The sequence below is a fragment of the Phyllopteryx taeniolatus genome, chromosome 8 (assembly GCF_024500385.1).
Source record: "Phyllopteryx taeniolatus isolate TA_2022b chromosome 8, UOR_Ptae_1.2, whole genome shotgun sequence".
Classification (NCBI taxonomy): domain Eukaryota; kingdom Metazoa; phylum Chordata; class Actinopteri; order Syngnathiformes; family Syngnathidae; genus Phyllopteryx; species Phyllopteryx taeniolatus.
In genome coordinates this window covers 31,698,731-31,717,061 of record NC_084509.1, presented here as the reverse complement: position 1 = coordinate 31,717,061, position 18,331 = coordinate 31,698,731, and the positions used below count along the sequence as shown (strand labels likewise).

At 45.7% G+C, this 18,331-nt stretch overlaps 1 long non-coding RNA gene across 2 annotated transcripts in view; it reads left to right on the top strand.

Annotated features, from left to right (window-relative positions):
* The window catches only part of LOC133482488 (uncharacterized), a 59,871-nt gene that overhangs the window by 25,866 nt on the left and 15,674 nt on the right, over positions 1-18,331 (top strand). Inside the window, exon 3 of one of the 2 annotated variants that reach the window (XR_009789810.1) lies at positions 14,179-15,156. The exons of the other annotated variant lie outside the window; for it this stretch is intronic. This is a non-coding gene — a long non-coding RNA (uncharacterized LOC133482488). Of the gene's footprint in view, positions 1-14,178; positions 15,157-18,331 lie in introns of those variants that run through there. 2 annotated transcript variants of the gene reach the window in all.

Sequence of the window (18,331 nt, the reverse complement as noted above, 5' to 3'; positions counted from 1 at the left end):
GTCTGCAAACAAATAAGCAGTACCTCGACCTTTAAGGAGTTTAGTAACTCGTTCCGTGACTGTGCTCGTAACTCGAATGACTCGTATCACAAATGAAAATAACATGAGACCATTTCAGCTCGCCAAAAAAACACCGAGACATTTTCCGAACGTGTTTTTAATGACGAAGAACAGCACTGTGTGGTGTTATACTCTATCAAAACATGCAATAATAACAATTAAACTGAATGTAAATACCAGTCAAACCGTCATTGTAACATTTGCTTTAATTTAATGGACATTGTGCTGCTCATTGTGTTGTGTACCTTTGGCCACCTGGGGGCAGTATAATACAGACATACAGATATATGGAGACTGTCTCAGCTCCTCGGTAAGCCACGGTAATGGTCATTCTTCACAGAGGATAAAGAATATACGACTGAGTATTGTATTGTCTCTCCGTGTGTTGTTAAAATGACCAGATGCGGTTTGGTTAAATACACAACGTGGAATTCTCTTTGCTTTATGTCTAGTTTTACAGTAGACGTCAACTGGGAGGCGAAATAAAGAGCTTGAAGCAAGCACACGAGGCCTCTTTTTCTTGAAGAACCGTTTGCTATCTGCAAAAACGGCATTTTCGCGGTCGTGAACGGAACACGCATCAAAAAGCTCCGTGGTAAATTGAGCGAGCTACGGCTCCTCGTAGCATAAAAAGTCGGGACGCTTGTAAGTCGAGGTCTCGCTGCATTGGTCATGAGAGCCCGCCCCGCCCGCCCGCCCAGGGCAAATTGACTCCATTCTGGCTCCCCGGAAGCCATTTTGTCTGAAGTTGGAAGCTTTTGTGATGTCCCCGCGTAGCACGGAGGATCGTCCCGTTCGCCGCGCGTTCCGTCGTCGCCCTCGCTGGATAATCATGCGCAGTCACATGCCGTCTGAGTTGCCCTCCTCGTCGCCCACAGCAGCTTAGTCACTTTGCATCTTCCCTCGGGATGAAGTGTTTGAAATATTCTCCTGCTTCGTAGCCACGTCTTGCTTTTGCTGGGTAAACAAGAAAGACTTTGACTCTCCTTGTGGCCTTCCACGAGCAGATGGGAAAAAAAAGTTAATTAAAAGTGCTTTCTACTGGGAAAAGTGGCTTACTGTATGCTGTTTACACGCTTGAGGGAGTCCTTCCTTATCGCCGCACACATCCAAGCCGCAGTCAAAGGAGGAGGGGGGTGTTTGTTTTCTGCCCCTCAACTAATTACAGCCATTAAATCTCAGTATTAAATCACCTTTCATCGTATCCTCCCTTCAAGCCGCCACTTTGTGCTTAGAATGATTTCTCCGGCGCCCCCAAATACATCCTCGCCGTCATATGACGAGAACCATCCTTTGGTTCTTTAATCTCGCTAGGACGACGATTAAGTTTTGATCTTGAAAGAAAAAGATGTGGCAGGGAGCGTCGTGGATGTTTAGCCGTGCGGCGTGAGTGACAGGATGGGAATCGCCCATCGCCGACGACAACCCGCGTTGACAAACACGGACGCTTGCCTGAATCACATCGTGTTTGACCAGCAGAGCAAAATCCTGTCCAAAACTATCGGAAAGAGGTTTTTGTTTTTTGTTCTAATGCACACAATCCCCCCCCCAGTGGAAATACAGATTGGGTAAATAGAAATGTCACTTTCGCAGAGACTGTTTTGTAAAGATGCATCACTTCATTGTAGTGTTGCGCCAAAGACCACACTGTCCGAGACCAGGACTTGCTCGAGACTTTTCGGAGTCAAGACCGAGACTATACAACTTAATTCTGACAAGGTTGAACAGTTAAACAGCATGCATTTCTTGTCTGTTTTAATGTTGTTGTATTTCTATTTATATATTTTCTTTGATTGAATGTTTTCACTTCAAATTCTCGGTGTCAAACTACGGCCATCTTCCGTTTCCTCGAAATTACGAGCAACATTTATTTTTGACACTGTTTGATTGTTCAAGAAGTCTAGAGCGGAACACAAGTTTGTCACGAAAGCATCGAGCGGGTCTTGTCCAAGCATAAAAAGCAGTTCGATTAAGAGGAGAACCCTCTGCAGGCGGCTGGATTGTTGCGCTTCAAATAGGCGGCAGTGTGGAGACGTGCCAGCGTCACCGGGTGTCAGCCGGTTTGCGTCGGACTGACGGGCCTTAATCCCAGCGTGCGCTTAACCTTACTTGGTCTACTTCAGAGCAAAGACCCCATCCTCTCCCCACAGCGTGTTGGCAAATGGAAAAAGGCATACATAATGAGATCATGACAGGATATAAACCGGCTATTGCTGTTTTCTGAAGTGCGTGGACTTTTGGTGATAGAAGTGATAGAAGCGGGGAACGGAGAGTAGAGATTCTTCTTCTTCTTCTTCTTCTTCTTTTTTTGAATGAAATGCACCGGTCCTGTACTGCTTGTCCTCGTTATGGTCGTGAGTCTAACACAGTTGACGTTCGGTGAGCGAAGCGGGATCCAGAGACTCTATACTTCCCATGCACCCATCCTATCCTGTTTGTGGTCATTCGCGTCGGTGGCAAACTGGAGTCCCGGTTGACTTTTGCTGAAAGAAGCAGGGAACCAAGGAGTAGAGGCAAAGAGGGTTTTCAGTTGAACCATTCTATACTGCTTGTACTCTTTGAGGTCGTGGATAACTTGAAGCTATTGTTGACTTTTGCTGAGGGAAGTGGGATACAGAGAATAGATTTTGTCTTTGTTAAGCTAACATCCAAGCATCCTGCAATAGCTTAGGGTCAGCGCTACGTGGTGTTGTGCTGTGCTGTGCTGTTCCAAATGGCTTTTTGGATCCGCGGGTTGCTCGCCATCTCGGGGAAGAACATTCCATTTTTCGGTCTGTCACTATATGTCATTGGCATAGATAGATAAAGATACACTATTTGTGCTCAATACATTTTAAATGTAAGTTTTGAAACCAATCAAGTCAAACTGGAGACACCTCATCTCTCATGGCACGACACACTGGTTAGCAATCGCAGGTCGCTAAATAATGATGATAAGCTTGATCGCTCTCGCCAATATTGCAAAAATGTTCACCGACGGCCTCTTTTCTTCTTTTCCCCGTCGGGCTCAGATCATCGCCACGGCGTCACTTTGTCATCACCGGCGCGGAATCTCCACTCTTTCAACATTCGCCGGCAGGCCGCAGATGACGGCTCGTACGCGACGTGAACAGATTTGCTTCAAGGTCGTCGGCGGCGGCGCTCGCCTCCCGCGTCGCGATACGCATCTGCGTGGCCTGTAACGGGTGCCGTGACACGTGCGTCTTCCTCGCCCCTCGTGGGCGCTCGTGCCACATTATTGCTCAAATTCTCATAAAATAATAACAAGAAATAGTCGTGTTGAGACATTGCCAGCATTTTCTGTTTATGGTAACTTGAACAATAGTTGAACAAACTATTATCCTTGACTTCTGATTTCAAAACTAGCTGTCCATCAATTGGTTGTGTATATGTAATAATGAGGTGACTAAACATTGATATGGTTTTCACAGTCAACGGCCCTCTGACTACAAAAATGAGTTTGACACATCTGGCCTACATGAAAAATGGGCTCTTTTTTGGATGCAGCCCCCCCCCCCCTTCATTCATCCAAATATTCCCCCTCTCTCTCATCAATTCCACCCAAAGTATTTTGATATTTGAGGGGCCTTTATTTGAATTGTACGAATGCTCCCAACTTAATAATCGGTCGTTAATGAGAGGCACTTTAAAGGGCGGCGGTGTGCGCTGACCCCCGTTGGAAGGCCATTGCTTAGTTCTGAACACAGCCACATAGGCGGGTGTGTGCACTTGTGCAACCACGTTATCTCAATTGTTGCTTTTTTAGTTCCCCTTTCACTTGAGTTGTACAGGTTATAGGTTAACTAACAATGGGCATTTTTGTATATCACAAAAAAACCAAACGTTTGTTAATAGTAACTTAAAAGTTGTATTATTGAGGTAAATAAATGCATATAGTAAGTTAAACATATATACTACTGATTTTCTTGTATGAATAATTATTTTTTTTAAATTATTTTTTTTTGCTTTTTGCTTGAGCACCTGCCCCTCAAAGTATCCGTGCACATGCCCGCCGGTCAGGCTAGTATAACGGCTGACTTTCGGTGAGAGCGGTCGGGTACACCCTGGACTGCTCGTCAGCCAATCACAGGGCAAACCTATAGACAAACAACCGCTGACTCTCAGAGCTCGCTTTAGTTTCTCGGATTTATATCGGAATTGAGCATCGGCAGCGTAAAGCCAGCCTGCGTGAAATGTTCGACTTTTCTGGGATGGATTTTCACTTAAATATGCGTCCGCTTTTGTCGGTCTTAGCGCGCCTTTCACCTTTCCTGACGGGAGTCGTCGTATCGACCAACGGGAGTCGGCTGCAATTGATCAATTAGCGTCGGGAAACGCCCCCGTCAAAGCGTGAACGCGCGTCGCGACGTCGCGCGTAGCCGAAGATGCCAAAGTGAAGGAAGAGATCAATTAACCACAAGGAGGGTTCATGCCAGAGTGCGCGGGATGCAATTAGACGCGCGTATTATTCCTCAATCTTTATTTGGATGCGTTCTGCTTGGATGTCAGAAAGGAGCTCGCTCATTTGATCATAATATGTCTTAATAGCTGTGATTGATTCTTTTGCTTTGTCAGTGGAAATGATCCTTTTCTCAATACTGGCCAAGGAATAGTTGCGCAGCGTTGCTGCAGTTTAGGAGAAAAGTGCAGATCCACAGTCGCCTTCGTTTCTCATTTCCTTTCATTTCTTAATGAACGACGACAATTTCCGTGTGCTCGGTTTGTATTTGCGGCTTGCGCCGTGTGTGTTGTTTGAAGGTTCATAATTACTGTAACATCCACGCTCATTTCCGGTAGCGTTTGGCATTGCAATGTAGCTTTCAACTGGAGCCGACTTTCTTTGGACCAAATTTGGTGAAGCATTTTGGAGTTTACATTTTTGGATGTACGTGTGGGTTTTACAGTCAACGTCAACTGGGATTTAACAAATCAACTGCTTGAAGACAGGCGCCAAGGAATACTTACAAAACAAAAAAGTGTGTTTTAAAGCATGTGTAAACTAATATTGTCTCGTGCATATTGGATAGCAACAATGTACAGACTCTGATCCTGATGCTGTGATCTCCTTCAAACTCTGCACACTCGTATCAAATCTCGAGGCAGTTTCTGATGAATTTGGGATGAAAGCTGACACCGTGAAGCATATCATGCAACAGACAGCTTGATGAACAGGGAAAGACTCAACAATCGTAACAAAAGCTTTGATTTGACCAATTCTACAGGACATTAAATGCCACTTAAGCTATTTAATTGGTAAACAACCATTTCAATAGATTCATATCCAAACTATCTGGACCGTGTCGCTTGCTCACATTTGACCATTCATTCTATCAATAATTTCATTTCCTCTTCAGTAACGGTCAACGGCATTCAAATGAGCCTCCATCAATCATCTGCGGACACAAAAGTATTTTGTCGTCGCGACAATTTGCAAAGCCAAGCCGACTTCCGGCACTTGTTTTTCTGTCCTCGTCGCTGCCAATATAAGAAAGTCCTCAAGAGAACCGCCAATATCCCATATGTGGAGCAATGCAGCGGATTTAGGGCAAACAACACGTCGCTCGGGTCAATCGCAAGAAATCACATCGCAAACGGCAAGCGTTGAGGGGAGGCTTGTTGGCAGCCGCCGGGGTCCTTCCCGTTTTTACACAAGCATCTGTTTGGACAAACTCATTTCCGCGGAGAAGAAGTGAAGACATTTCTCAAATCATCGCTCCCCATTGAAATTGAACTGAAATGAACGCAATCCCTTCCAGCCTCCCGAAACCAAGAAAGATGGCACTCTATCATATTGCACTTCAGAAAAAAATACTTTCATCACATAATGTTTCGCTTCCATTCAGTGGACATTGTGCTGCACAATTGGTGCTTAAATGTCTGTGGCTTAAAAGGGTTACAACACCGCGACACTAATGCTTTTTGTTTGTCCGTCTGTGGCGTTTTGCATTGTTTGTTAGCAAGTGCGTCCGCAGTTGACTACCCTGTAATCTCGTTTGTTGTCGGAAGCTAAACGGGGTCGGTCGGGCCCGGTAAGGAAGCTAAACGGGCTAATCTCAATCAAAGCGACGTGTTTGTTGGAACACGGCACAACGTGCCGTTCTCTTGCTTTTCTTTAGTTTGACAGCACATTTCGAGGGCACTCACTCGTATCGCAATGTCGAACCGAGGGAAGGAGCTTCGTTGAGTCGGGCCTTCGGCTTGTGTCACAGAAAAAGGTGCTTGGCCGCCATCTCGAGGCAATGACAAACCTTTTCAGGTTTACGCCGGAAAGAGCAGATTTGAATGATATGGCGACCGCCTCTCCATTTTTTTCAGTTTTTGTCTTTATTAACTTTGGAAATTGCCGTTGTCGTTCTGGAAATGTTTTCTCGTATTTTCCCCTTTGCAAAATGTTTGACACTCTACCGAGCCTGTCCGGGTATTTATTTGACTCCCTATTTTTGGGTGATGATTGCATAAATCAAAATGAATGTTTCCAGAAGAATCTCACTGAATCTTTTAGCACGTAGCGACTCGCACGCTGCCTAATTGCACGCTATCCCTCAAAACCTCGTCTGTGCAACACATTTGCGCCCGTGCATTCAAATGCGCCGTGAGTGCGCCAGATGCCGTTTTACTCGCAAAATGTACTACGGGCCATAGCGCTGCTCTAAAGATTTGCGCGATAAATCTGTTCATAACTTTTTTTGCCCCGAGTGCACGTCAACACAATTTATCAGTATCGAGCCGCCGCGGATGCATTCAAATTCCGTCTCATCAGCATCTGGTGGAATTGATGTTGTTCAAATCTGGTCGCAGTTAGAACGCGGGAGTGCTGGAAATGTAGTAAATCATACGGCGGGGTGTCAACGTGCCAACGGCTGGCGCTCTGAAAGTTGATCACATGGGGGAAAAAGAAAAAAGGATTCGGGCTCTTAGTTAATGCCGTCGTTGGACTTCCACGAGAAAAGATGACGTTGCGTACTACTTGACGGACTCGATTTTGCAACTTTTATTGAGGCAAGGCATACATTTTATATGATACAAATCTCTCGGCACCCAAATCGAAATCACTCTATCCTGGCACAATTCATCAGTTGGTTTTTTGTGGGGATGTTTTGGATTCAATGCAATCCAAAATGAAATGGAACAAGGCAAATAGAACAATTTCCGTTCAACTCGCTCACGACACGTTTATTCATTGCGTATCTGTAAATAAAAAGCCCTTTGTCGCTGTTGTTTTTGTTGTCGGCGCGTCACAAAGGCCCCAAATATTTGCATCAAAGTCACAGCTACGGTAAATCGTGTCAAAAACACTTTGGCTAAGTAGTACCTAAAGCGCCGTGAGCTGAAAAGAAGGGAAAAGGGGATTGAGGGGAAGAGAAAGAAATGACTCATACGGAGAAGAAAGTTTTGCATGCATCTAAAAGTGATTGCATGCAGCAATCAAAAATATCGTCGGCGAGCGGTAAAAACGGGGGAAGATTAACTGGGCCGCTTCTCTGCAAAGTGCTGCGCCGATTATCTTCAATCAAACGCACTTGGCAAAAAATGAAAAACTCACTTTTGAACACTTCAGCAGTCCACCAATGGTCTTTTGTTTTTCTTTGTCTCGCTTGTGGTGACATCACCACAGAGCGAACATTGAGCATGGCGTCTGATAGGCGCGATGCAAGCCTGAGCAGTTTTGCATGTGCGTGGATGCTGAGGAATTGATGTGATTTGGCCCACTTTTTCCTCTTCTTGGGAAACGTCCGCCTTTCTCAACTGATTCAAACCATTGCAATGGCCAAGCGTCACGTCTTTCATTCAGCCCTTTTCCCACATTTGCACGTTTCCCATCGAGCGAATCCCACGGGATGAATCGGAATTTGACTCATCCGTCTTATTCACCTGATTCAAACCACCACAACTTGAAAATGCTCAGCTCATTTGTAACATATTGGAAAGCATTTTTCAACAGATATAAACCATTCGTTATATTGTGCCAGCATTTTTGGGATTTTTCAAATCTCACATTCTATACATAGCTTAACATTTCAACTAGAAATGTGCAATGATCAAATGAATCAATAACGAGTTAATCGATCATTTAGAGACCTTGTTTAACTTCAAATTGTCCAAATCCAAATTAAAGTAAGACGTTTGGAAAACAGCTTTCACTTTGGGAAACAATTATGGAACCATTAACTGAATCATGATCAATGTATCTTTTTGCATTTCTTGAACTGTCAATTTGAAACAATCGGAATCATTTGAAGAAAGGCGTGCACATTTGAAGTTTTTGAAATCAGATTGATCGATTATTAGAAAGAATGCTTTTTTGCCACCCTGATTTCAACGCATTCTCAAGCATTTCAGTTCAGCTTTTCAGCATTCGAAGGGAATTTCCACAGAAAGTAGTTAGTCGCGTTTCATTGAGTTTTGATATACTTTTTTTGTCTCTCCATTTGTCAACGATGTTCAAATGTGACTTGTGACTTAGTCAAGGGTCGACAATGGTGACTGGTTGTTTTTGACATCACATTCATTTCTATGGGAAAGCGTTGGCACAAATAAAGTGCCCCCCCCCCCCCTTTATTTTTTAAAAGCACAACAGCATCCTTGGTGGAGGCAGCTGCGTTTCCACAGCATGCCATCGCCGTCGTCGTCGTCGTGTCGGGCGACAAAGGTGATGATGGCCGAGCACAACATGCGATTTTTCTTTCTCGGAAATCTTGATGAGCAAGCGAGTAGCTCGCGTGCTCTTCATCGTCCGCAAACGCCACCCTGGCGCCACGATGGTCTCAATTCATTTCATGCGTCACGCGCATTGTCCATAATTACCCTGTGACACAACGGTCGTAGCGTAGCCCCCCCCCCCCCCCCCCCCCCCCCCCCCCAGTCTGTAAATGTCATGCCGCCTGAACGCACCTGCTGATTGAATGTCGAATATGGAATAAGATGGCAGGACGTGAATGCGCCTGTTGTTGCCCTCGCGGCGTGCACGGACTGCATTATGCGACATGTGCTTTCTGGGCAAATGCAAGTGAGACGCTTTCCAGTCTCAACCCGCCTGACATCCACACTCATCTTGCAGATATTAAAGATGCCCAGGAGTGCCCAATTGAGTCGTTTTCCTACGAGGGCCGCGTACAGAAAAGTTGAAGGATTCAAGTAATGCCCGAAGATGCCACAAAATGCCAAAGTAGCATTTGTGTGGCTTACGTTGACGTGATGCATCTCGACTGAGGGACGAACATTTCTGGATGCTAAATTTAGTCTGGGTTGTTAGTGTCTGTGTCACAGTGTCCGTGAGGAAAAATCCCAAATTGAGATCCCATTTCCCACCAATTCCAATCATGCCGACATCATTTCAGTTCAGCGGCAGCTCTTCAGCATTCACGTAGAAACTGCACTCTCGACTCGCCCGAGCTATTGTGATACTTTCGCGGTGCGTTCCGTTTGGTGCTTTTTCCTTCTTTCCGTGTTCGACATACACGACGTGACGCAGATGATACGAAAGTTCAGTGAAACAGGCACTGAAGTGTTAAATTGAACTGATATGTATTCATGAGCTGCCAGCTGCGAAAGGTTATCCACGCCGGTGTCGGGGGAGCGTGGCCGCGTGACCCCACCCCCCCGAAACACAAATGATTTTTTTATATGCCGCCATGCTGAGAGAGGGAGACCTCCAATGTTAGCACTTTTTGACATGTTGGTTCAACAACAACAAAAAACCCCCAAACTATAGCTCAGGAGGACATATTTTGTGTCACACCGAATACTGGAATACTGCGTGAACAAAGGACGGCGATGACCTCCACCAAGGCACAACGATCATGTTTGGGCGATACGGCACGTCGTATCTGCTGTGAAACACGGAGCCAAGGTTGCTCTTGCTACATCCGACATGCGGGCTATCTTGAATCTGTGCAAGGTACAATCAAATCTCAGGACTATCAAAGGTATTCTGGAGCAAAAAAAATGTGTGTCAAACGTGTCAGAAAGCTCGAAACATGGAGAAGGCCTGGTAATGATTTGGGGCTGCTTTGCCACATCTGGCATTCAGGGTATGCTGAATCTATGCAGGGACTGTCAAGGTATTCTGGAGTCAAATGTGGTGCCCGGGAATGTTCTGGGGCTGCTTTGATACATCCGGCAAAATGTTTCTCCAAGTGCTTTCGACCTCGTTTACGTCAGCAACTTGTGCGGGACGTTCAAAACCTTCAGGCGTGTCACGTCGACGTACAACAATAATCTCCGGGTGTTTGGTTTTGCTGGAACAAGAACCCTCTGTGGTCCCGTCTTGTTTGCGGGGGCCTGTAATTATGCAAAGGTTGAGCAAACATCGCACGGGGCCGCCCGCGCCTGAAAGGCTCGGCTTCGACAGGATCCCGTGACATCATGGCGAATCGTTCCAAACAACAACCGACACGTTCGCCTGCGCGTATTTTTGTATTTGTCTTTGAGGGGAGGCCGCGATAATACGGCACACATGGCGGGCCGTTTTTATGGAAGCAATTACATGCGCAATCATTGGTCACTGAACAGCAAAGCCACCTCGTGTGGTTTTGTGTTACACGCCGCCCGGCAGAGCCCCTCCGCCGGGCACACGCGGACCGACTACTAATAGCCCGTTTGCGGGCGCGATTCATCTTGAAGTTATCAATTGGCTTCTCAGGCGATACGAGAACATTGGAATCGACATTTCCAGACAGTCTCATTGGCCGAGGGGACCTTAACAAAGTTCAAGAAACCGAGCCTGTCGGCGTCGACGTCTTTTAACCGGAGGATATTTTTCAGCGCTCGAGATGTGAGTGAGTTACGCAATTCACGTGGGGATAATTTGCACGTCTTATCCGACTAGCGTATTCTGTGTTAGTACTTAGTACACCGACTTAATTCAGTGACTGCCGGCCATTTTCAAAGAAAGAGTTCCCCGTATTGCCGGCCGTCCGACGCGGGTTGCTGTCGCCGAAAAAAAGCCGTGTTGCTTTCAAATCCAAAGTGATGCAGCGTCGCCATCTGCAGTCATTTGTTAGTCGTTACAGTGGTGCGCCAAGCTGAATTTCAACAGACGAGCTGGGCGGAGACCCTCTTCCACGCCCACCCATTAAATAAAACATTTTCATTGACTTACCAGTGAGATTCTGACACTCCACCACAAGATGGCCGCAGCGAAATCAATTCCCAACAGCCGGCCGCCATCGGTACACGTCGTTAACGTCGGAGTGAAAGTACAGGTATCTGTTGCGCTGCGTGTGCTTAGTGTGTTTCGCGTGCGTATGTAAACTTCGGACTTGGAAGAAAGTCATGAAAAATTGTCCCAAAACTTATTCTGGCAAATAGAAATGGACGGAAAAACAGGAAAAGTTTAGCCTGATTCCATGTCGGGAAATGAAGCACATGTCAACTTCGTGAACTTCTGTTTTGAAGTGTGAATCATGGAATGTATCACGATCACGATCACGATCACGATCATGAACGTTTTCTTTCTAAGCTGCCGAAGGGACTTCAGACGGAAATGAGTCACAAAGCTCCAATCTGCAACAGCGCTGCCCTTGAGTTCACCGCTTGTGTTGTCGCGCTCCCTGACAAATAAACTAAACAATACGACGGAGGTAACGCAAGTACTATTGCTGTCGGGGCCGCATTAAATATTGGTTTATTTTGACTGAAAAAAGATGGAAAGCGAAGGATCCGGCGACAAAGCTATAAAAGCGCCAAGTCTGCGGGGAGACTCGCTCGGTACTTATGTTGCAGAATGTCCCGCTGTTATCGAGGGGTAAACACGGCGTTTCCAGTTTCAATCATTCACCAGCGTCATCGAGGCGATTCTCAAGGCGGAAGCGCCGTCTTTTTGGGTTTTATTTGTAACTTTTGAACGGGATTCTTATTAGCGCGCCGATGAAATGTTTACGGAGACATCCCCTCATATCTGCGGTCGCCCAATGAAACGGGCTCGGCGCCGCGTAATGAGATTAGATACCTCGGCTTCGGGTGGCATCTTGCGTTTCTTCTTTAGTTATCGATCGCGCTTGAGGTCGCAGAGATAAGTCCAAGGTCAGAGCATCTCCCGGGGTGCGAGGACTCCAATTAACGCCGTCGCGCCCGTCTCCCTTTTCAATCTTCCCTCGTCGTGGTCGCTCGTCTGTCGAAGATAAATGGAATCTGACATCTTCCTTCCTTAGCGTTTGGTTTCGTTAGACAGTAGACGAGATAATACACACGCAGTCCTGTTGACCATCGGGGGTTACTGGATAGGAAATATGTCAGGAGTCGGCGGAGCTTTTCCACTTACGGTCGGTCGATTATTATTCTTTTCTTTCCCTTTGCGACGAGAGCCGAAATCTGATCAGAAAACCAAGTAAATAAGCTAGCAGCCTCTTAGCCAAAAAGTCAAATCAACAAAATGGAGGGGCAAGTATGTTTGCCGTGATGATTCGGGTTCCCGCACAAAGAAACTAGGTATGAGCTAAGAGGCCGAGAAATGTCACAAGCCTCGCTTTCGAGCTATATGCCAAGTCTGCAAACGAGCACAGTGCAGCTCCGCTTCTGGCTCGCGGACATGATGGTTCGCAATGGTACACTTTTCATGATTTCATAATCTATAAATGTTGAATTAGAATAATTCAAAAAATGTCAATGCGTGAAAGGAAGGAAGGAGCGAATTCAATATAAATGTGTTTCGTTATGTAAAAATGAAATCAGATCAATACAAAAATCAATCAGTTTAATAATAAATAATAACAATAATTACATAAAAACATTGTTTTATATTTTGGAAAATAAAAACACTTGAATTTAAAAGTAGGACTTTTTAATAATGAGATAATGTAAATATTTTTTTTATAGATTTTTCAATGTGTTATTATAATAATATTAATTTATATGAATATCGTGATTTCATTTAATATCGTATTGTAGTACATATTGTTCTTTTTAGCCAGGTCCGAAGATATGTATTTCAAAACAACAAGAGCTAATATATACATAAAAAATAATACATTAATAAAACTTGAATAATGTGAATAAACTGTATATACACGCACACACACGTTTCCCTGCGGGAAATGTGTGAATGCGCCACGCCACACGTGTACTATTGCCGCATTCCAATACTCAGCGGATCCAACAAAGTCGAAGGCCTCCTTCAAGCGTGTCCAATTGCAGCACCGTTGGACTCCAAAACACGCCTGAAATCTCCTACAAACAATGAACCATGCATGTTTTGAATCCGATTTTTGTGAACAAAAACATTTGCTGCATTCAGCTGCTTGGCAAGATGGAGCTTTTTTTTATCTTTTTGCGTTAGCCGCTCGCAAAAGGTAAACGTGTTCATGTGTTACGTTAGCAGTTTTATTTCTGCAGACTTCCCATCAGCAAAAGGATAAGATTCTTTTGTTTCCATACCTTTTTTTTTTTTTTTTTGCTTGCTTGGAGTAATTGTGAACAAAAACGCCCGAATCGGCATTTCTGTGACTGTTTGGCAAAACGTAGCGAGGAGTCACTCTTCCATCAGCTGCTTCTCACTTGTGAGTAAAAGTGAGTTGCCAGTTTTATTATTATTATTATTTTTTTTTTTTGTTAGCTACTTTTTGTTCCTTTTACGTATGACTTTCACTATTTCCATTTTATTCTATGTAATATGTATTTTATGGATTCCTTTCTCTATTTTAAGGTTTTAAGCGAGCAAGAGTGTATTTTACCTGCCCAAAAATGACAGCATAAAAAAAAAAATATATATATATAAACCGAATTATGCGCGATATACATCTGTGCAATGCAGTGGATCTGCACGAGGCCAACCACGAGCTAGCGAGCGAACACTGTTCTACTTTCCATATTAGCCAGAGCTTTGGCGCCATCTTGTGGCATCTTAAATTGTCACGGAAAGGAGCACAACAACTGACAAACGGCTTTGTCTTCTGTTCGATCTGTGCTGCTGGTGTCCAAAGAGTAGTGTCAATTATTATTATTATTTTTTTTTTTAGCAATTCTCCAAATTTCTTCTCGGAAAAAAAAACCCAAAAAAAAACCCCCAAAAGTATTTGGTCCTTTTTTTTCAAACATGGACAACAATAGCAATCTGTTTACAGCTGCAGCGATTGGCCTTCAATAACCAGAATTGAATTTCTGTCGAATGCATTCTGGCAGGAAATGGAGTGCGGAGCGCCTCGGGAAATGACAAGGAATTCTTCTTAACACCAGCGGACTATTTCATGACAAGTTGACCAACATCTGACACATCTGACGGATAACGCGCTGCACTTCGCTTGTCCGATGGAGATTTCCCTCAGGAGCCACACATCGGGCCCTAACCGCCCGTAATGGCATCTTCCCACCGCGCGCGTTTTCGCCTCTCGAACGATAATCGCTGATTTGTCTGCGACCGAGCGCAGGCGCTGCTGGCGATTATCCTCAACCGCCGCGTGGAGGACATCTTGAGATGGATTGATGTTTCTCGGGAAGATGAAGCTGTCACTGGGTCCAGGCGGAGGAAAATCTGCTGCAGTAAAGCCAGTGGAAAGAGTTTGGTGCCCCACTTCAGTACGGCGCTTCTTGTGTTCGGACCAAAGTAAAAAAACGAAATAAAAACCAAATATATACATATATATATATATATATAGGCGCACTGGGGGAATTCTCGGGCTGGTACTCGGCAAAATCCGACTTGGGAATCCGCCCGAATGAGCCTCAATCGGAAGCGGCCATCTTCGGCAGATGAGCGATGATCAATTGGGAAAAGGCGGTGCAAGGACTTGTTCGTAACCTACTGGCTGAATCCAGACCGAAACTCCAGGGGGCGCTACTGTGTATTTGTATTGTTTCTCATGCTGCTGTATGATGTTTGCTTCCCCTTTGGGTGGGGGTCATATTGGGAGCCTTGAAATGCGTCGACATTCACTGGAATGCATTTGTGCTGAAAGAGAGGGCCCAGACCGCCTTGATAGTCTCCTGAGTGGAACTGCGATGAAGCAAAATATACCCTCGCTTGTGTCGTGTCACACTTGTCGTGTGGGAGGGCGGGCACGCCAGACCCCCGAATATTTGTGGAGTGGGCAGGCTGTTCAAAAAGTCGTTTGTGGTTCGCTCTTTCCCTTTTGGCACCTCAATAAAAAGAACAATTCTCGAATATGGCCAAACAATCAAATCCTTTTCCACTTTCTTCATTTGCATTTGTTCTCTTCTGTTCCTCCTCGTCTTTTGTTTCTTTGCGCAGGCCTTGTTTGGTCGATTGAATAAAGCGCCAACTCCCCGCGACCTAGCGGGGCGCTGGCTGCGTTCCCGATACCGTCGTTTGCGTGGAAATGAATTCAAAGCCCCAGACTACATTTAAAGTCTTTCTAACTCCCACTGCAAGCGAGCGCAGCACCGACCGACTTACGTAATCTCCCGCAGACGAGCGCATAGGTTGTGATTTCAACAGTCTGTGGCACTTTTGGCATATTCTGATGAAGATGAACGTGATGTGGAAGTCATTTTCCTCCACCGAGGGACCCGATGAGAGTTTCTCCCTCTGGCCCATCAGTCTGATTTCCATGTCTGTTTTACAGCTGACTAATGTGCTTTTTCCACAACCCCGCCCCCCCCCCCCCCCCCCCCCCCAAAAAAAACTCATCTTTTCAAATATTTTGGGAGCTTGACTTTGCTGCCTGTACAGAAACAGCCGAGCGGATAATGTGAGCGTGTGAGTGTATGGTGTTGCGGCAGGGACAAATAAGGTTAATATCCCAATTACCACAGGATAATTAATTAGTAACCCTCATAAATATATATATATATATAAAACGTTCTGTGTGGACGACCGGTTAGAGCGTCTGCCTCACAGTTCTGAGGAGGAGCCGGGTTCAATCCCCGGCCCCGCCTGTGTGGAGTTTGCATGTTCTCCCCGTGCCCGGGTGGCTTTTCTCCGGGCGCTCGGCTTTCCTCCCACGTCCCAAAAACATGCGTGCTAGGTTGATTGAAGACTCTAAATTGCCCGTAAGTGTGAGTGTGAATGGTTGTTTGTTTGTATGTGCCCTGCGATTGGCTGGCGACCAGTTCGGGGTGTACCCCGCCTCCCGCCCGAAGATAGCTGGCATAGGCTCCAGCACGCCCGCGACCCGCCTTAGGACAAGTGGTAAAGAAAATGGATGGATGGATGGATCTCTGTCCGTGGGTTCTCCTTTTCAAGGTTACGAACGTTGCCATTGTAGGAACAAAAGTGTCTTAAACCGAGAACTGGCTCTGCAGTCGACATATTGTGTCCTTATTCCAGGTTTCGTTGCATTTTGTAAAAAGAAAAAGAAAAAAAGGTGACCTTTTGATATAGTTTTGCAGATATAATTGGATATATCCGTCAGAAGTAGACACAATAAGGAACGACAATAATGGAGGTGAATTTTATCCAAGAGGAGACTAAGGGCCGTGAGAAACTGGAGCACTACAGCCAAGTGGAGACAGTGAAGTCAAATTAAGCAGTGCCAGGCTAAGCCAACTTTATTTTGTTTTCGAGCCACGTATTTCATTGTTGTATCCCATTTTTGTCAATCTTACTTTCTTACAATATTTAGATTATTGCGTAGCGATACATTCATTCAGATTTTTCGGTCCGGTACGGGGGCACAGGAACGGTAAACAAACGCGGTGCAGCTCGGCCTCTGCCTAGCTCGAGATACGCTTTTCAGCTGTAAATCAAACTTGTTAGCTCAATCGACATCGCCCGAATGCGAATATCAGTGCAAGGGTTCGGCTCAAACCAATTTGAAACGCGGGTTAGAATGAGCTTGGCGCTCACGCAACGCAACGCAACGCAACGTCCCGCTTTCGTGAATCATCCGTTGAAACGGCTTTGCCCCGGTTCTCCAGATGGAACCGAAGCAATAATCTCCGTAGCGTGATAATCCAGAATGTTCAAATGGTTCACGTTTCACTTGTCTGCGTTAACAATATGTCTTGGCGTTGCACTGAACCGAAATGAACGGATGGAAGGTGTGATGCCAAAACAAATGGCGTCGGCGCTTCATAGCAAAGTCATTCGCACCGTCCGAGCTGTCGCTGTTGCTGTTGCACCGTATGGTCCGTTCCCGAAAAAGATGCGCCTTCTTGGAAAAAACAACAACAAATCTTTCGATTACAGTCATATTTTACACGACTCTTATTTGTCTTGATTCAAAATTGATTTTCAATACGAGCAAAGTCAATTAAAATAAAACTCTGTCAAGGAACAAAAGAAATTTGCCGTAAATCGAGGTACCGCTGTGCTCAAATAAAGAAATCTACTTGGGTGCACAAAGGAAGCATCCCGCAGCTGACGGACAGAAATACGGACGTCACGGCCTGAGAATCGGCTCGGACCGCTAACATAAACGAACCTCGAGGAGCCGCGGCAGCTGCGTCCCGAGAGACAAAAGAGTTCAGTGTGTAGCAAGAGGTGCCAATGAATCCAAATGTCGCCGAATAGACCGTCAAAAAACCAAACGGCGGCTTGGCTAATCCGGGCTTTTACTTTTAGAGCCTCCAGATTATTTGCGCTGCGTTTATTGTCCCAGCTGTTGGTCGGGGGCAGAAAAAGGTCGGTTTTACTTTGGGTCGTCTGTCTCTGTCTGAAATGTTTTCTCAGCTGCTGCGGACTCCCTGAGCCTCCTCAAACTCGGGACAAGAAGCAGAACTGCGGCCGACCTTCCCTCCTTGTTCTGTCAGGACAAATCCCTCGCATCCGGGAGTCCCGTTCAAGCGCTTTTAAAAGCTTGTTGTATTGTCCGTCCGAGGCCGAAAGAGCCTGGAGCTCTGATGCCAAAGGCTCGCACGTGACACATTTGGACAGACTGAAACTCTCAGCACATCGGCCAATTCCGAAGGGGATGTCTATTTGGATTGGCGAAGAACATAGTTTTGAGGCGCAGGGGATTCTTTGTCGAGCACAGTCACGGTGCAGAAAACCTTCAACTGTAACCAGGCCCCCCGAGTCCTAACCCTAACCACTGCTCCTAAACATAAACTCTGACCTTTCATCCTAACCCGGGCCCAAACCCTAGACTTGCCCCCGAGTCCTTAACCTGAAACCCTAACCCTCCTAACAAGAGCCTTGCCTTAAAGTCTACAACCTAGGCCTGAGCAAAACCTTCAATTCTTAGCAAAACTTTAAACCCAAAGCCCTACTCCCAAAACCTCTAGACCTTGGACCCTGCAACCTAACCCATTATCCAAAACGCTCGCAATTTGCTCCCGACATGAGACCTGCTGACTCCGATCTGAAGTAGCCCTCGTCTCAACTGCATGTAGGCCCATTTTGAATCATTGTAATCGGAAATACAGCGCTAGCGCT